The following is a 20,307-nucleotide window of genomic DNA, read 5'->3' as shown; positions in this document are numbered from 1 at the left end:
TTTGACTTAACATATTGTAGTTGGAAAGTCACAGTATATTACTTAGTAAAAGAGTAGGCAATTTGAAGCCTGCAGCTGTATTCCCCCTTGAGCCTTGGGTGCACTCCTTGAGACCTCCAGAATGTGACAGATGAGGGAAATGATCAAACAGATGACTAGATAGCAATCTGAGGAGCTGTTTTGAATTTTCAATCAAATCAAATTTAGTTGTCCACTCCCTGCTGGAATGTGGCCTTCAGCCCTCCATTCAAAGGCCCAATCAATCCCTTAGCTGGGGGTAGGGGGAGAATATGTTCAATATGTCATATGAAGCTTGCTAGTGGTGCTCTTTGCCACAAAAGATGGTTAAACTGTGCTTTAGCACAGTGCATAAACCAAGTCAGAATGTTTAACACTGTATGCAACTGGAACAGCATGTTATTCAAATAGGAATCCCAATTTTTTAAAAGGATGTTCCTCACCGAGAGTCTTCTTATCTTGTACATCATGAAAGATCCTTTCTGTCATTCTCTTTAGTTGCCTTCTGCAACTAGGCACAATTCAGACATGGCAAAAGTGCAGCTGCCAATGGTGCCTCTTGGTCATTGTAGTCCAGTCCATCTATGTAGGAAACCACCTGGGAATTCCAGAGCTGTTGGCTAGATTGGAAAGTTGCAAAACATCCAGGAAGAGGGAACTATAAACCATTTACCGTATGTCTTGTGGCCCAGAAGACAGCCCGGACATGTTTGTGAAATTGCCAGGAGCCGAGCTTAATTGAAACCCTTTCCCTTTGGTTATGGAGACTCCCCTAGCATTTTGTAACATCATATCTTTATCATGGGACTTTTATAGTGAAAGGAACTGAATCACTAACATATAACTTATAACAAAGGTCTAGTCCCATCTTAGGCACAAGTCCATGTAGATGACTTTGGGCCGGTCACTTTCTCTCTGCCCCAGGAAGGAAGCAATGATCATTTATGAAGAAGAACCTTGCTAAGAAAACTGCAAGGACCTGTCCAGGTAGTCTTGGAGAATGGGATATGATTGAATGGAAGAAAAAACAAGTATCATATACGGGTTATTCAAAGGCAAAAGGAAAGTATTGGTCACCTCTTCCACACAAAAACATGGTGTGGAAAAGAGAAGCCTAGGGAGGCTAATACAAAGCATAAGGCAATCCAGTGTCATCTGAATATGTCAGGACTATGTTTACCATAATTCCTAGCCAGCATGTTTATCACTGTCCTCCAAACATACCTGGGGGCCTCGGTTGGGGAAGGTTGCCTTTAATATACAGTATAATGTAGGGGAAAAGCTCCCTTGCCGAATTGTTTCTTTCCTTCAGCTTGTGGGGGGGGGGTGTGTGTGCGCGCGCGCGCGTCCGCGCGCGTGTGTAATCAGAATGAGGGAGATGAAAGGCAGATCTAATGGGGGCCAGGACTGTGACGCTACACGCGCTCCCTTGCCGGTTGTCCCCCCCCCTCCCACTCCACCCTTGTGAGGTCAGTGACCTCCCAAGCTTAAACAGAAAGAAGGGGGGGAGGGGAGGGAAGACCCGGGAGCTCCTTTGAAAAATGCAGACTCAGCGAGAAGGCAAGATCCATCTCGGTCGCTATTATGTCTGAGGTGCGGGAACAGCAGCGGAGTTGTAAACTTGTTCCAGACAAGGACGCTGAGAATGGCAGGGAAATGGGCGGGGGGGGGGAAGCCGGGGATGGGGGGGGGTCAGAAAGACAGACACGCACACCTAAAAAAAAAAAAAAGTTGAAAGCAAACGGTGAAGTCTGGACAGTGTACTTTCTCCCTCCCCGCGTGCCCACCTCCCCCGCTCTTTCGCAGCTGCCGTAGGTGGTTTACATTGCGGGCTAGCGAGCCAGGCAATGGAGAGGAGCTGGCGGCCGGGAGTGCCGACCGAAGGGCTTCTGCATCGGAAGGCGGCGGCGGCGGCGGTGGCGGTGGCGCGGTAGTAGAGCGCGGCCCCACTTTGGGGAAGCGGCCCGAGCACCGCGAGCCTCGCTTTCCTCCTCTTGTTTGGAACGCGGAGGAGCCGGGATTTCCTCCCCCTCCCCCGCGCCGTTCGCAGCTGCAACAGGGACGTTACTTTGTCTCGATTCCAAGTAGATCCTTGCCAGGGCTCCCCGCCCGCCCCCTTCCCCCTCTCGCTGTGCCGGGCGTGCGGGTTGGAAGCCGAGGGAGCTCTTCTCTTCCAACGCGGCGGAATGCAGCCGGGCTGAAATGCAGACCCCAAACTCCCCGCTTTGCCCGGGAAGGCTTCCTTTTCCTTTCGGCTCCCTTCAAAGCGTGGCCTAGCAGAGGACACCCGGGCTTTTTCGCCTTGGGAAAAACGGGAGACCCCCCCGACCTCCTGATCCCTTGCCCGGGAAGAAAATGCAACTCCGCACTAAAAAGCGCGAGCCCAATCGGGTAAGTCCTCAGAGCCCCCGCTGGCCTCGACTCGAGGGGGGCTGCGCGGGGCGGGTGGGGGGGTAGAAGAGAGAGAATATTGGGAACTCGGGTGATCTACATCTCAGCGAGCCCAACGCTCGCCTCGGTTGTGCAGTAGAGAGATCGCGAACGGGCGAGGAAGAAATGCCGGGGATCGGGAGGAAACCTCAACTATCCCGCTCCCCTTCTCGTTCCCAAGAGCGAGCGAAAAGCCCTTCTCCCCATCCCCGGCAGCACCCCTCCTTTCCCTCTGCAAACAAGGGGGGGGGAGGCAAGCCGGCAACAGCAGCGTGGAAGAAGTGGGAAGAAGAGATTAGATTTCGCTTCTCTCTCATCAATTTTCTGTTTAATGTCACTGGTCTCCATTGTGGGAGAGGGAGAGAGAGAGAAGAGGCACGTCATCCGGCCATAAATTTGTGATTATAGAGCCTCCAGCTCCGTCTTGGTGCCCTAATTGAATGGATTTACTCCACATGGGCAGGTAGGGAGACCTTGGAGCTGGAGCAAAAGACTACCGACCAAAGACGAAATTCATAATAGCGGCAGAGCCGGGGCCGTCATCGTAAAACCAGATTCTCAAACACCCCGGCGGCTGGGGGAGGAGGAGGAGGAGGGGGAGGGATGGGGGAGCTGGGATCTCGGCGCACACATGCAAAAGCCGTCCTCAATTTCCGCTTTTCGGAGGCAGAGAAGGCCGAGAGAAGCTCCGCGAAAGGAAAGCCGAAGGGAAGAAAAGCCAATTTCTAACATATTAGGCGCGCGCGTGTACTTCTCTCACCCCATATCTTAAGACGGCGTGTTTTTGTGGGGGTTTTTTGTTTTGTTGCTGTTTTTTTTCCTCACCCATGGCTCGGGTTGGGTGCCCTTACTTTTTTGCCGTGAGCTCAGTTTTTTCCCTTTGGATTGTTTGGTGTCCGTGGCTTAGTTAAACGGAACGTTGACCCAGGAAAGCAGCGATCCGTAAGTAATTGCGGCATCCGTGCCTGCCGTTTGCATGCGTGAATTGCTCTTCTTCCTCTTCTTTCTTTTGACGTATTGTCTTTCTTGATATTCCTTTTTATTAGGAAGCGCCGTTTCCGCCGATTTAATTCTGAAGTGGGGGAGAAAAATGTCTTTTCCTTCCACCCCACTTTGCAGGCTTCCTTTTTCTTACTGCAAGTCCAGTCCTAGGGCGATTTTGCATTTATCTCCTTTCATGCAACTTATTACAAGGTTCTTGCGCTGTGTCGTTGAAAACCCCCATCATTAGCTAAATTCCTCTTTCCAAGAGAAAAATGTTTTATAAAGAAAACAAAAACAAAAGAGTAATATAGTACTATTCTCTTCAGTACAATTTGTTCTGTATTTATTCCAAGGTCCCATTTTCCCACTGAAAATGTGCTACCTGAAGAAAACTAAATGTATTTCTTTTAAGTGATGCCACTGTACTTATTAAGGAGAAGGAAGAATCTATATACTAATACATTTCTCTTTAAGCAATTTTAAAAGAAGTAAGGAAGCTTCATAGATCTTTCCTTAATGGATATCATCCCATTGGTCTTTAAATATATTCAAAATTTGGTTGGGAATTTACCCACATATTTTTGCAGGCTTCCATTAAGCCAAGGTCCTTTGCAAATAAATATATTACCTTTTTTTGTTACAATTGTGAAATAAAACAACCTCCAGTCTGCTGGATAGAGCATTGGAATTTATTATTTTAAAAAAATTGAATTACAAATGTAAGAGTCCATGCTTTTCTACTTTTCAAAGCCTCCTATACTGGAAACCTCAAATAAAATTTGAGGCACACTACTTCCTTTTTCAAAAAAAAAATCACAAAAATTACAGCTTAAGTGCAACAGAATTTGCCACAGTGCCACTTACAGAAAATATATTTAAAGCTTTCTTTTGTATCAAACCAGAAGTCACCCACAGCTAACATTTTTCTTTATTTAATTAAAACTGTCCTGTTAATCTGCCTGCAAATACTTTTCAAACCCATTTCTAGGTTTATTTAGAATCATAAATGCTATATTATTTCCAAGCTGGATTTTAAATCTAACTCCCACTCTCATCTGCTTAATTTAAATATCACTGCTTTGTTTTCCTCTGGAAAGAAGAGCAATTAACAATGTACAGTTGTGAATTTTGATTACTCATGAGTGAATGCATTTACTCCTGTGTAAGTGGGCAGCTTTATAATACAAGTCATAGCACATTCATCCTGGTCTAAGCTTTATTTTAGACAATAAGTCTTGTTTTTGACTAAATATGCATTAAGACTGCCCAGTGAAAATAGAAAATATACAAGTGAAAAATTATTTTAGAAGGAGATAGCCCTAAATGCTAGATAAATGGGAATAGTTTTGTTTAAATAATCTGATATATAGATGTGTGTGATTAAAAAGCATTGTTTCATGCTCCCCCATCCCCTCCTTTCTTCTGTGAAATCAAACTGTCTCCGGACCCTGCCGCTCGAGTTTCTGTCAATATCTTTTGCAAACTCGGTACAGAAAGTATATTTGTGCTAGTAAAGAGATGGATTTATTTAACGATTTTTAATTAAAGGCATTGACTTTCCGTTAACAAAAAGGGGTAGCAAAAGAGCAGGCCTGGCTCGTCTCGAGCTTTAGGGGCTGCCGGAAGAGAGAAGCATCTGGCCCAGAGTCCCCTTAGAGCAGCTCGCAAAGGTCCGTCTTTCGCAGACCGCTCCTGCCCTTTGGGGAGACGCCCGAATCTCTGGGTCGGTCTGATAATTCGGAGACCGCCTTCCTTCCTTCCTTCCCTCCCTCGTTGTTCTGCTGTTTTCTGGCCCGTGCGTCTGCCCAACGCTTCCCGAGAGCCTTGATCGCCCGGGTGCCTTTAAAGCAAAGCTCCGGGAAAATACTGGGAAACCCGGGAAGGGCCTTTTGCCTTGCTGCTCTTCCTCTCTCTCTCTCAAGGTTTCCGGGGGTTCCTTTCGTCGCCTTTTACTTTTCTTCCAAGAAATCGTGACAAGGAAAAAAAGCTTCGTCGTCTCCTGTCTCCCACCTCCAGCCCCCCCCTTCCATGCATTGATAACAATGTGATCCTCAAGGGTGATCAGCAGATCGTTCTCCAGTTTCTGCTTCTTAAAAAAAAGGGGGGGGAGGCCTGCCGGTGAGTTAGGATTGAGTGAAGGGATCCCTCTCCGCTCGAGGCTGCCGGCCGGCCTTTCCCATTCAAGAACACTGGGCAAGTTCAGTCCCCACCCCCATCCCTTGCAGGCCTGCCCGCTCTCGCTCCTCTTCTCCCCGACCTACCCGCGCGGACCTTTTGCTCTTTGGACGCCTCGAGCCCGAGAAGCTGAAGAGAAAGGCGGGTTCCCTTCCCGGAGGATTAAGCGGATAAAGGAGGGCGTGGATCGGAGCGGGAAAGAAGGCAAAAAGAAGATGGCTGGCGGAGAATGTGCTCCGGATCCTCTGCAGGCGACTTCCTCTCTCCGGTTTGCAAGGGCTCTGACCGCTCCGGGAGTTCAGGCGGGCTTCATTCCGCCGCCTTTGCGCCCAAGGGGAAGCGAAGCAGCCGGGCTACTTTTCCCGTTTAGTTTAAGGGCTGGGTGCAAGGCCCAAGCGGAACGTGGAGAGGGGGGTTTCTGGCGGGGCGTGGGAGAGAGAGAGAGAGAGAGGCTCGTCGGGCTCCTTCCACCTCGCGTGGAGCGGGAGTTGCAGTCGGTGGGGTTGGTTCCTCGACCGCAGGAACTCCCTCGCGAAGACAGAGGCGGGGATTTGTTTTGTCTGCTGAGGCCAAAGCGAAAACACAAAAGCCAGCCTGGAACTGACGAATTTCCCTGCCTTTTCTTGCTCTTTCTGGGCCCGGCGAGAGCGGGGATTGATTTTTTCCCCCCCTTCCGCCCCTTTGCCACAGGAAACTCAAGAGCTCTTTTTTTGGGGGGGCGCAAAGGGAGGAAGTTCGACTAAATCAAGAAATTTGAAGCAAAAAGGAGCCTTCTATTCCTAAAGGAAGGATCAAGTTGTGCCTCTCTTCTTTCTCTGATTCTTATACTCCCCTTGCTCCGGCTTCTTCCTCCAAGTTCCATTACTGTGTAGATAAGACTTCTTCAAAGGGAGGATGTAAAACTTAAATTCTGTTCTGCATCTTGAGGAGAGGGAAGTTTTTTTTATTTTATAAATCATAATCGCTCTCTGTCCTGAGCATTAGATGGAACCTGGCTCTCTTGGGTTAATTACAGGCAATATTTCATTCATTTATTACCTGAGGTTTAAAAGAGGGAGGGGGCCAAGGCGGAAATTATGGATAACTTTCCTCCTCCCTCTGGGAGTTGGGAGGGAAAAGGGGACATAGAATGGGGGGGGAGTCATTTGCAAAATGTGGTCTTGATCTTTTGGAAGTTGGAAAATGCAAAATTAAAAATCCTCCCCACCATTGAGATTTACATGATGCAATGTAATGGCTAGTTTAACAATGTTGTATGAATGGTGAGTCAGAGCTGCACTGATATTTCATCAGCTGGAGGGGAAGAAGCCCTCAAAAATGTCTTGATCCCAACATATGCCTGTTCTCTTTTCACTGAATTCTGAATATTGGGGAAAACCCAGAAATTGAGAAGTGGTAATGTGCACCACTCCCAGGGCTGCATTCTGTGAACTTTTTCCCTTTCACCAGCAATTGGTTGCAACCCCTTCAGGCTCTTTCCCATTCTGGGGCCCTGAAGTTAAGCCAGCTAAAAGGTGCTCAGATTGAAAAGATTGGATGGGGGAGGAAAAAGTTGTCAGAAGTAATAGCCCTGGTCCAAACTCTTGGCCAACTTCTTACTGTTTCCTCTGGGTCATGAGTGACAGATCCTCCTTTAGGTGTGTGGCCCTCCTCATAAGAGATAATCTCCCCAAGTTAAGATGAACCTACACAGTTTCCATTGCTGCTATTTGGAAGATGGGTGGTGAGGAGAAAATAGAAGGGACATCCTATCCTGAAGTCTCCTTTCCTTGAATCTTATCCCATTAGAATCTGTTAGAACCCATTAGTTGGCCTTGTTCCTTAAAGAGCCCAGCCAGGAACAGAGAGGAGAGTTGGATCCAAACAAGGAACATGGTCCTCCTACAGAGCTGTGGATGAGGGCCATTCTCTAGGCCAGTGGTTCCCAACCTTTTCTTGTTTGAGGCACAACCTTTTCTTGTTTGAGGCACCCTTGGAAAGCCTTTCAAAAGTTCCCGGCACCCTTATAAGGAAATAGATATTTAAAATCTCCGTAGCTCAAAAGTTCCCGGCACCCTCAAAAGATCTCACGGCACCCCTTAGTGCCGCGGCACACTGGTTGGGAACCACTGCTCTAGGCACTTCACCCACCAGTCTTTTCCACTTGGTGACTTTGGATTCTGGAAAAGGATGCAGATGAAGCAAAGAATGTCCTTTTGCAAAGGGATGGAGAGTTCTAGGAAGCTGAAAAGTTTGCTTCACTCTTTTGTGGTCTGGGACTTGAGTTGAAGGACTGTTGGACTGGAAGGATGGATTTGGAAAACCTCCGAATCCTCCACAAAACCAGGAGTGGTGGGAATTTTGCCTATTACACAGAAGCAAAGCGTCTGGCCTGAGGAAGTGTTTTGCCAGAACTCCCTCCTGCCTTTCTTTCTTTCTTTCTTTCTTTCTTTCTTTCTTTCTTTCTTTCTTTCTTTCTTTCTTTCTTTCTTTCTTTCTCTCTCTCTCTCTCTCTCTCTCTTTCTCTGTCTGTCTCTCCCCCCCCACACACACACACATACACACTTTCACCTCAGGGCCTTCACTTTACACAACAATAAAAGTAGTTAAGCACCAACAGCCACCTTCCCCTCCCCCCTTCCCATTTAGCCCCAAAGGGAACAAGGCAGAGAGAGGAAAAAAGGCTGGTTTTTCTTCCCAGCAGCACCTCCTGAAATCAAGCATTTCTCCCTCCCTCCATTTCTCCCTTGCACAAACACCCACATTTCCCCACGTATTTCTACACTTATTTATTTCACATTTCGATCTCTCTCTTTGTATGCACATGCACTCACATATGCTGCATGTTTTCCTCTATGCTTCTCCCCCCATCACCCAAAGTAGCTCACCCCCAATTCAGCCAAAGAGGCTTTAATGATCCTTTTAAAAGTTCCGTTTTGTAAACCCACTCCGACTAGATATGTGCTGCTTTGGCTATTATCTAAGTTATGCCTTTCTACCCAGCTGCACACACACATCCTGGCACTAATTATGTGTTTATCAAAACAGGCACCCTTTTGACATGTCACAACATGTTTGCGGGAAAACGGCCTCATTCACACACACACACACACACACTTATCCCCTACACATGTACACACACACACACACACACACACACACCATACCCCTTCCCTAAATCTTGTTTGGATTATGTTGTCTTTTGGCTATAAAGAGGATGGTGTATGACACGTGTGATCTGAGCATGAACATTTTTATATTTGCAGGTGAGGGGCACAGGCAAAGTTTGTATGTGTGTGTGAGAATATTTCATCGGTAGAAGTACATCTCATGAAAAGGTTCAGATGTTCTTCATTGCTCCCCAAAATATTGAGAAAGGGGCTTATTTAGGTTCTGAAAATAATGTTCATAATTCCCTTCTTATAATGATTGCTCCAAATACTAGTCTACTTCCAATCTGTAGAAAAAGTCCAGGGCTGGAATATGAATGTTCTGTCTTCATCCAATTCGCAGAACGAAAAGAAAGAGTGAAAGAGATTTGGCTAGGCCTGGCACCGTTTATTAAGCTTGCTTTAATTTAACCCAGATGGGCTAGTTCCTTGATAACCTTACACAACAAACACATTCAATTATACTTTCAGTGTGTGAACACACTGGGATATATTTAACTACAAATTACAATTCTGCATTTAACAGGGCTTTAACTAAAGGTTTAGGGGGCTGAAAGCTCTTGGATACTTTTAAAAAATATTGTTTTGGGGAAGAAAGACTGGGGCAGAGAAATATACATTAAATTCACTGGTTACATCTCACCCCCATCAAGTGTGTGTGTGCACTAGCGTGTGTGAAAGTCTGAGTGTGATTAATAAACTCTGCTAGGTTTGTGACTAATAAATGCGCATGTTTTAAATGGAGAAATCACAGTGGAAATTGTAGTGAGCATTGGTGGCATAAATATCGTATGTTCATAAGTTCATAAGCAAAACATTATTGGTAATTCTCAGTGGTCATCTGAATAAAAACTTTTCTGTATAAAATGTGTAGTAAAACTCCTTGAAATATTAACTTATGAGTATAAACTTTATCTGTTTAGATTTCTATGATTAACAAATTTGTTAATTTGACCAGGATAGAAAGCATTTTGCTTCCTCCTAAATACTTCTATGCCCCCCCAAAAAATGCATCTGTCTCGGGAGAGGGAGAAATAGGAATTTAACCAATTAAATATCTTGATCTTAAATACCTTGGTCCGGTAGATCGGGCAGAAAAAAATGGTTATCCTATCCCCATTCTCACATCTTTCCTCCTCCTTTATTACTTTGATTGGACTGTCTAGATCAAGGTATACGAAAATCTGCTTTAATCATCTCTTTGTTGCTGCTAAAACCTCCATCATGCACTAGCTAACTTTTTCAGGTTTCATCTTCCTATAATTATATTATTAAGGTTGATCACACACTATTATTATTTGATTATTATTGATTATAAAATTCTTATTAGAGAATTTAGAGGAATTTTTAAAAGGTTCACATTTTCTCTTTGGGCTAACACTGGACTTAGGAAATGTGGAGAAAAAGCCACTGGGAACCGAAGCCTCTTGAATGTTCTTGGCTCTTGCTGGCTTTACTTTGAGGGAATAATAGGGTGGAAACAAGATTAAATAAAATGGTCTGTCCTGTTGGCATCCCACATGGAGGTGAATTTGGAATGCCAGATAAACAACCTTTTTCAGGCAATGAAAAACTGCAGCCCTTCTTTGCAAAATAATGATGAAGAAGATGATGATAGTAGTATATAATAAGATGGTAGTTAGTAATGATAATTGAACAATTTAGACTACAGGATGGCTTTGGGAGTGGAAACATTGATCTCCGAGGAGACCCCACGCTTTTAATTTAACCTTCCTTTGCTGGAGTTGGTAGAACTTCACAATAACCCATAAAAGAGAGTCGGGAATCAAAAGAATTGGCCCCTGACTACACGGTTTGAGTATTAATTCTGTGGAAGTTAGTAAGGGGACTTTTTGAGGGAAGGGAGAGGAACTAGGATGAGAAAGAAGAGTCAGCAGCCTCACTTTCTTTCGGGGTGCATAAGGAGAATATTCCCCAAAGCCGATCTGGCCGGTTATAGTCTCTCTTCCTGGAAAATGAGATGAGGGGGTGAAGCGACCCTTAATGGCGAGTGAGGGGGAGCGTTTCGGGGCTGCAGGGGGAAGAGAAAGATTTCCTGAGCTGGAGCAGTCCGTAAAAGGTGCTTGTCTGAGACTAAAGGTGTGTTTTCTTTGAAAAACCGTCCCCACTCTGTCCTAAAGGCGAGATTTATCTTTTTAACCGCAACAGCAGCATTAGATATTTTCCGGCTCTCGGGGAGCTCACAAAGCGCCCCTTAACTTGGAGTTTTTCCCCCCCACCCCTTTCTCCGCCCGGAAAAAAAAAAGGGACGGCAGTTTCCCTTAATCGGCCCGTGGAACAAGGCAAGGAGATCTGGCGGAAGAAGCCTGGGCTTTTGCGCCGGGCCAAGGAAAGGCCGATCACCTCCCCGATCCCCTAGAGAGCCCTTTCCGGGTAAAGTCCTGTTACGAAACAAAACAAAAACCACCCTTCCCAGAAAACCAGTACGTGGAGATCCGAGTGCAGCGAGGAAAGTGGGTCAAGCTTTGCGGGGTTCGAAGCCTGGCGAAGCTTACGCTACCCTGTGGGAAGAGCGCTCCTCTCTCTCTTCGCTCTCCTTTTCTCTGCTCCACTCCCTCCCACCCTGCAGCTTCGCTCCTCTACGAAGCATTTGGAAGACCGAAGTGGATCTGGCTAAAATGGGGCCGGGGGGGCGGTGGTGAGTAGGAAGGACAGAGACGTTTTTCCTTCTTTCTCCACCTTTTGTATCGGCCGTTGTCTTTTCAGTAGTCGTCGGAAACAGGACGTGCTTGCACGGGGCTGTTGGCAGCAAAGGCGTAGCACGTGCTTGGTTCCCTTCCCCCACTAGGAAAAGGATCGGGTGAGCGGGGTCTGAGGAGCAGCGGGAGAATGGCAAGCTAGGGATCGCCAGGCCGTCCCTTGTCTTGACTGACTTGTTTGGTGGAACGAGGAAAGCGAGATAGATCTGGGCTGATCCCTTCTCAGCCGGACTCGGCAACTGCCTGGAGGCATGGCCGCAAGCTGCGCTTCTTTCGCTACAACGCAGAGCTCCTTTCGTCACGAGCATGTGTAAATTTAGAATAGGACTAGCCAGAACACTTGAGATCGCTTTGGAAATTTCTCCAGACTATGGACTGGATGGATTTCCCCCTCTTGGCCACCTCCTCCCTATTTCCAGGGAACGTTTTACGTGCTACAAACATGAAGAGTAACTCTTCCAAGCCAAGAAATTGTTTCTAATTTACTCCTTGACCAAACAGCACATGGAACAATGAACCCGACCCAAACGATTGCATTAAGCGAGGCGTCCAACATACAATTACCCAAATGTAAAGATTTGCGTTACCTAGCCCTTATTAGGTAATTATTTAGCGTGCTGTGTTAATCCATAATTTTATTTAACATACCGGGGAGGAAACTCCCGCCCTGGCTGCTGCTGCGTCTTTCCCCCCCCTCCCCCCCCCGCACCATTTTTCCAGATGGAAGAATATTAAATTGCAATATTTTAACACACTTCCCTAGAGTGTGAAGGTTAGCTGAGGTCTGAGAATTTAAAATGATTGCATATTCATTTAGACATGAAAAGAATGTTTCCATATTGGCTACTTGAAGCAAAATTAAGAAGAGATTCTGTTATTTTCTTCCAGGCCACCTTGCTTAAAAGCTGGAGTTGAGATGAATCTCATTGCCTATACTTTTAGTTGAAACATGGAAGATATAAATTGGTCCTGAGTAAATATTTATCAAAATAGGAAAATATATCTTGAACCTAATCCTGAATATTGTGAAAAGTTAATAATACCCTTAAAGAAAGCTCAGGCAAATTTTTGTTCCGAAAAAACATCCAGTAGAATTGTTGCTAGAGGGGGGACAGTGGAGGGATGACTAAATCCAGTGTAGTTACAAGGTCCTATTAAATTGCAAGTTGAGGATGAAATGGCCAGATACTCCAGGGCACTGATGGAGTTTGGAAGCCTTCAGTCATTCCTTGGGGGGGGGGGGAAGGAAACATGGCTTGCTCACCAAACCCGAATCTTGCAAATAGGTGTTGCCTAGAAAGTCAATCTGGTGGGTTCAGACAGAACTGAACGGCAGCTTGGGACGCCTTCGCCTTTCAGGGAAATGTGCTTCACATGATTCCATAACCCATTCCATTCCAGATCCACTTTAACATTTCCAGAGTGCTGTTTAAATAGACTGCCTGCTGTGGCTGAAAACAGAGCGGTTTAACAGAGCCTTTGCTTTAGACAGTTCTAGTCTAGTTCTTCAAGAGCCAGGAGAGCTTTTTGGGATTTTGCTGACTGAGCCTTGGTTCGAGCGAGAAGGGCTTGGGGGGGGTGGTGTTCAATCTAGCCATAGGAGGCGAACCAAATCCTCTTGATCTTTATCCTCCTGAGATAAGCAAAACTCAGACCAGCACTAGGAATCCAGGTCTAAGCCAGACTACATTGCAAGCCAAATTTATGCAAGCCTTACTTCTGAGTAAGCACCCACCAACCAAATGCAAGCTGATTTGCACAGGGTAGTACGAGGACAGAGCATAATTATCCCCCAAGAAGAGCCCAGACCAGCTTTTGTGACTTGAAAATCCAATTGTCTCAGTGCTTTTCCCTCAACCTGGATACTTTTAACTTCCCCCACCCGCCCTTTAAATACTGCAAAACCCCAAACAAGTGTGGCTTTAAGGGGGTGGTGGTGAACAAATAGTTTGTGCACACACATACCCATATACACACACCGGAAGGTAGAGTTGAGTCAGGAGATGAATGTGACTCTAAATATTTATTTCTAACTGCATTATCTTCTGTCTCTTACAGAGGAAGCCATAGAGATACTGATGTTCTGCTTCAGTTAAATTAAAAACATTTGTTACCCATGGACAGATTTTAAAAAATAGTGGAAAGGGAGAAGCTCTAACCTTTGCTGACAATGTCCTTCGGCCTATCAAAAAGCTTCCCTGCCTCCCTCCCTCCGGGTGGCACCATTCACTTCAGGAATACAAAATGATTGGGAAGGAGGGAAGGAAGGAAGGAAGGAATCTCCCAACCACCAGTTTTGTGTAAGTGAGCAGGCAGAATATGAGTTACTGGTAATTTGCCAACAGACCTCTGGTTTATACCCCATTCCTGTCTAAAGTTATTTGTTTTAACAACTGGAGAAAGAAAAGAAAAAAAGAAAAGAGAAAGAAAGAGGAAAGAACATTTTAACAAAAGAAACAAGACTGCAGAACCAAAAGAAGTTGATTTTCAAAATATAAGACATAATCAATAGCCATGGAATTTAAAATCTGCTTTCATTTGTTTAAAATGTGAAGAATAAATTGAGAAGTGAAATTTTTAATCTTCATTTAAAAAAAAAAAAAAGGAAATATACAAAGATTGTTTTTTAATCCAAATTTCAAAAGAGGGAACAAAAAAAGAGAGGTACGGGAAGCTAATTTATTTATACATTAAACCAACCCAAGGCCAATTTCCCCATTTCCTTTCTCTTCAACTGCATTCATCTGCCCCAAGGTCTACCTCGGCCTTACTTGCCTATGCTTTGTTTCTCTCTTTTTCTCTCCCCTACTCCTATTTCTTAATTTGGGACCTTGGTGTTTGTTTTTAATTTTCAAACAAAATAATACTTAATTCCCTAGTCCAATAATAATTAGACTGAATATAGTCATCTTAAAATCAAAATAAAAGCAAGCTTTCAAACAACCTGAGATTTTGCCATTCTGGGCTTAAACCAGTGATAATATGCAGCACTAGGGTACTTTGCCCTAGGCTGAGAGATGGAAAGGAGACTGTCAATCACGAGACGCTTCGGTGACCAGGGACAATCCCCTTTGCTGGACCGGCCTTCTTCAAGAGCAATCAGTCACTTTGCATTAATTACCCTTCCATCCATTCGCCACTGCAGGGCAACTGCTGCTTTTGCAGAGACCTGGCGCATTCACAACCAAATACCACCTGAAAGAACAAACACCCCTAAACACTTCTTTCCTGGCCCCAACTCACAACAAAATATATCTGGAACTACTGTTGCGTTCTGCACCTCAACTTTCACCTGTCTCCCCATGCACTTTCAAACAAACAAACAAACAACAAACAAACTGATAATAAATAAACACCTCAAATAGTGGAGGAAGTCCTCTCCTAGATCAGTGTTCCTGCCAAAAGTTTACCAAGAGGAGCAGTTCTGTGCACCAGGCCCAGAAATCTATTCTTTTCAAAGTTAAAAGTATTGGCTTTTGTGGAAGTCTGCCTGAACAGTATTTGATCCTACAGCCTTCCTATATGGAGAAAACCCATTGAAAGCAACAGGATTTGCTGTTTCACCATCGTGGGGAGATTGTCACCTTCACAAACCAGCTACATCTGCCTGGGGAAAATTACATAGGTTGCAATGCACCTTAGATTTAATTTTGACTTAAATCTGTGATCCTAAACCTACAAAAACAAGTGACTTCCTCTGGAGTGACATTGGCACTACAGTTTTGCTAAACTAGGAACCGATTCCTGGCCAGTTGGCATTTATTTCTAGGTAAATAGGATGAGGATCCTGCTGTTGCACTGCTTTCCAAGATTATAAATAAATAATTTAATAATCCCTATTAAATAAATATAAAGAAATCCAGGCCATAGTAGCCAGCCTTATACTCCGGGCAAATATATTTAGGATCAAGTGGATGACTCTTGTTCACATGTTGCAATTTGTGTCTGTAATGTTTGAAGAGAGCTAATTTTCTTCCATCGCAAAAGACAAGAGTAACCTGAGGTGGCATTTCCTCTTTTGCATGGAAAAGACATGGAGTTGTAAGTCTTCCGTAACTCTTAAGACTCCAACCCTGGAAACCGGCAAGGATTTCTTGTACCAAGGCCCACTCTGCCTTGCAGACAGATCCCATGCATGTCATGGGGCCAACACGAGGACACTGAAGGGCTCTCTGTCCAGGGAAATGGAAGTGAGGTCAGGGTGAGAGACTGGTTTGACTAGGAAGCTATTGTCCAACTGAGTGAGAAATTTTCTCTCTGCCGAGTGGGAATAAAAGGAGGAGCAGAAAGACAATTTCGTGATGGAAACACAGGACATATTAAAGGAAAATTAGAGCAGCACGACCAGATAAAAACTCCCAGTCCCTATTCTTCCTCTAGGTTTGTCATTTCAGAAAATAGGGACCTAAGATCCTCTAGGTAGACAAGTTCTGTCTCACCATTGCTCCTATCCCCCAGAAGAATCTGCATGAATCAAAAGTTGCTTCGCAGTTTTTTAGATCCTGTTCCAATATGGGGAGGTAATCCAGGCATTACAGCTTTTTTTGTTGTTTCATAAGGCCCACTCTGCCTTGCAGACAGATCCAACTGAATCCCTTCTGACCCCTTCCCACGCCTACCAGCCGATGTTCTGGCTGAGGGCCTAGATAAACAGCAAGATTGTCGGAGGGTTGAAGTCTTTCGGAGGCCACCGCGCGCATACACCCACAGACGGACACACAGCTTTATCGTCGTCTCCTGTGTGTATGTATGCATATATGTATCAGATTTGCTGCTGTGAATGTAGTTTCCCCCACCCTTTAATTTTTTGCCTGCAGAATGGCCTTTCTCTTTCAAATCTCTGCTTTGAACCTTAGGTTTTCTGATAGGGCCTTGTGTTCCAGGCAGAAAGGATGAGTTGAAAAGTGCCTTTGCTTTCTGTTCTTCCGTCTTCGGCTCTCACTTTTTATGAGACCAATACAAGAGCCCCAACTCTCCTTTCCAGGAATCATTCCCCCCTCCCCGTTGGCCACAAATAGGGCTCCTTTCAGAATTATATATTCTCCTGCCTATTTTTTAAAATGTGTGCTTTTAATTTCTTTTTGGGACGTACATTTACAGGGTATTAGCAGAAAGTCTTATGTTTCTCCCATGTAAATTTCACGTCTAAAATATCTGGAAAGGGGGCCTAGCATGTTTGGGATTTCATTTTGTTTGAACACCCACTCTGCCTTGGGCACAAGACTGCAAATTGTAGATGCTTATATGTATCTAAGTTACTTACAATAATTGATCCATTAATGTGATATAAAGAACAGCAACAATGTTAATAATAAAAAATTCTCACCACCACTTAGAAGGTGCTGATCCAAACTTGAGTATTTTATCAGCAGGTAGTGGGTTGGATATTGGGATAATCCCCCCCCCCTTCTGGATATTCAATGGGTGCATGGTTTCAGCAAACCCCATCATCATCATCATATGGGAAACTCAAGTTCTCTCTCCTTTAACTGAAGCATACACGTAAGCACAGAGTACACACACACAGCCTGCTTTTTAATTTAATTCGCCCCTCTGGTTAATGAATAGCTCCATTGTAATCTAATATCTCTTACGGGTTATTTTGATTTATTCTGCATTTTAAAATCAATTAGGCTCCTTTTAATTTTTTTAAAATAATCATAATCACGAGTGGGGCGAGGGGGCGGCTGGAGAGAATTCTGAGCCTCCCAGCCGCTGCCATGGCATCGCGTGCGCGCACACACACACACATACACGTCCACGTCCTTCAACCTCGTTCGATCACTGGAACTGACATTTCTCCCGGTTAGCTTCGCTATAGATTCCGCCTGTGCCAAAGCGGGACTTTCTCCCGGAGGCGTAGAGTTTTGCACACTCAAGATGGATCCAGTTTGCTCCTCCTGTCTGAAATTTGTGAAGCTCTGGGCCGAGGTTATAAATGCAGCGGAGCGTACGAAACCGACTTTCCCGTAGCGTCGTGTTCTACCCAGACAGAGAAGTCGGCTCGCGGCTTCCCGGGCATTCTCTCGCAGCCTTCCCTTCCTTGTCCCATTTAAGAGCGAGACATTTCCTAGCTTTGCTCCTCATCCTATGAAGCTGCACCGCCGAAGAGTCCTTAGACCCCGAATCTGTAAAGGGAGGGGTCCCCGCTGATCAGCCTGCCCCTCTCCCCATCCCTCCGGTGACCGATGCACCAAACCTGCCTTGAATGAATGACTTTACTTTCAAAATCGCTAATAGGGACTCAGTCCGTTTCCCCTTTTCTTTCCTCCTTTTGATCCTCTCCACTCTCTGACCTTCTTTTGGCTCAAGGGACGATAGGCGCTGCCTCGGGGAATGGGGGGGAGTGCATTGGGTGTGTGTGCGCTGGAAACAGTCCCCAGCTTATCTCCTTTCATCAAACCAGCCCCGGGCCCCCTGCAAACCGCGGGGCCAGTAATTGCTTTTTTCAGGCAGCCCAGTGCGGACTGGCGAGCAGCCAATCAGCGCCTTGTTTACACTGGGTGATGGACAGCGGGCTGGGAGACTGCCAACCAATCAAGGCGTCTCCTGGAAGTGGGGAAGGAAAGACTGAAGGGGGTGGGAGAGAAACTAAAGCCTATGCGGTTAACCTCTCAATTGCCGGTACAAAGCCGTTTGAAGGCTTTATGCAGTGTGGTTTCAGCGTTAAAATGGGCCTTGGGAGCGATGGTATCATACAGGAGGAAAACGGGTATATATGGCTGCGTTATTTAACAAGAAAAAGTGGCAATTTACCGAGACAGCATATCTTGGTGCAAATGACGGGGGGTAGAGATGGGCAGGGAGTCTTGACGGAAATATGAAGCGTGGGAGACAGAAAAGGGAAAAGAAAGAACGACCGGATTACAAACAAATCTCCAGTTTTGATAAACCACAAAGGATTTTGTGCATGTGTTTGTGAGCAAGAAACCTAGTAAAGGGACTTTCCTGAGTTTGCAAAACGCCCATTTAAGATGCCGGCAAAGCGATTCGCCTATTCGAATTGTTTAAAGACAAATCCACCAGCGCTGAAGACTCAGTGAACTATAAGAGCATACTTAGGACCTAAATCACTCTAAATCTCTTGGTATTTCGTTTGTCGAGTAACTCTTAAAAGCTGCTGGAGGGCAGGCAACGCAGTCTCTGACGTCCTGATCTGTACAGTGCTCTTGATTTCCCACTTTTGCCGTTGTAGCGCATCGTTCAATTTATCAAAGCGAAAAGCGTACCAAAAAATATCCCTTCGCTGCCCAGCTGATTGGCGTGAGTGCATGCCTACGAGCTGAAGCAGATTTCTGCTGGGACTCCCTAGCTCCCCATTCTGCAAAGCTTCTCTCTCTTTCCCCCCCCCCTCCACCCTCCCGCTTCGCATTGCTACGCATTTCCATTCAGATAAAGCAAAGGGAAGCTGCGCGAGGGGAGCTGCGCAACTGTAGGGACTTGAATTAGGCGCCATTGGATTGAGTAGTAGTCCTGCTGTTCTCTGATTGGCAGTTCCCTGGCCCCACGCCAACCTATTGGGAAGCCTGTTTACGCAGAGAGAGTGGCACGAGCTTATTACCGTGGAGGACAAGGCGTCCAATCAGTGAGCGTGCTCACCCTGAGTGAGTGGCACGAGCTTATTAGTATGCAGGGAGAGTTGCTTGTAGGACTGAGATGCGAGGCTGGGGAAGCTGAAGCTCGCGACAGGGTCTTTTTTCCTTTCTGCAAGGAGCAGCAGCCAGTGCATTTACAGTGCAACAGTCAGCACAGTGCAAATACCAATAGGAATACAACAAAGTCCCACTCACTGATTTAATTGTATTGCGTTCCCTCTGTGCAAAGGAACACCCCTCCCTCCAGTAAGTAACTAAAATTTATTTAGCATTTTGAACGTTCATGATTTGTTGATAAATTATTTATTGTTAATATGTATACCTTCACAATGGTCAGTTCTAATATATATATAAATAAGCAAAACCATTGCTGCAAATATATATATATATATATTTAAAAGCAATGCAAATACCTGACGATTGAAAAATGTAACAATTGTATCCTTTCCTCAACTAAATTTTTTTTTTAAAAAAACCCTTCCTTTGGGAAAGAAAATGCATATTGTTTAAAACGAAATGCAAACTTATGAGATGCATGTTCGTGTTTTATTTTTTAAATGGCTTCTATTTCCTGGAAATTTTGTGCACTGCTCCGTGTAGTGCTAACAAAATCTATGATTATTAGCATATTTCCTACCTAAAATTCTAATCAGTTTGTCTGCTCTTTTTTTAAAATGGAACTGTAAATGGTTGCTTTGCAAGGGAAACAAATGGGCATTGTGGCAAATAGGCATTGTGGCAAAAGGAATACATGTAAATTTGCAGCCTCCATTTTTCTTTAAAATGAATCATAATAGATCTTTGTGATTTTGATTCCTTTCTGCTGTATGTTCAAGATGCTCTGCGTCAGAAAATACTTAAATTCCTGAGGGTTCTAAATTACAACGAATAATGAAAACAATAAAGGAAATACGCATTTGTATTTATTTGCCCGCCGGGGTGTGCGCATGTATACTGATCTTCTGCACGGTAAGGTAAATGTCTTTTGCCGTGCAGGAAAACATGCCGTTAGGATGCCTCTTAAGGATTTTTTTAAATTAAGAAAGAAGAAGAAAATCCGTCTTGCTTGTTTGGGTTCAGTTTAAAACGGTGAACCATAGTTGATTTTTTGACGGACGGAAAAGGTTTCTCGAAACTGAATAATTCAGTGGCACGCTTTTGTTTCTCGGCTTCCTCTTTCTCTCAATCTCTCTGCCTGTGCGCAATGATTGCGATAATCGTTCGATTTTAAAATGT

General features: G+C 45.0%; 1 protein-coding gene across 8 annotated transcripts in view; it reads left to right on the top strand.

Moving 5' to 3' along the window:
* The first annotated feature begins 1,981 nt into the window (after positions 1–1,981).
* BAHCC1 (BAH domain and coiled-coil containing 1) overlaps positions 1,982–20,307 on the top strand; it is a 129,837-nt gene continuing 111,511 nt past the window's right edge. For 3 of the 8 annotated variants that reach the window (XM_058166665.1, XM_058166664.1, XM_058166662.1), the window contains exon 1: positions 1,982–2,409. The gene's annotated coding sequence lies outside the window, so the exon portion shown is untranslated. Of the gene's footprint in view, positions 2,410–3,100; positions 3,391–18,985; positions 19,318–20,307 lie in introns of those variants that run through there. The other 5 variants (XM_058166666.1, XM_058166663.1, XM_058166667.1 and 2 more) reach the window with 4 other exon arrangements.

Source organism: Ahaetulla prasina, chromosome 2 (assembly GCF_028640845.1).
Source record: "Ahaetulla prasina isolate Xishuangbanna chromosome 2, ASM2864084v1, whole genome shotgun sequence".
Classification (NCBI taxonomy): domain Eukaryota; kingdom Metazoa; phylum Chordata; class Lepidosauria; order Squamata; family Colubridae; genus Ahaetulla; species Ahaetulla prasina.
Note: the sequence above shows the minus strand (reverse complement) of the source record. Positions and strands in the feature narration are given on the sequence as shown.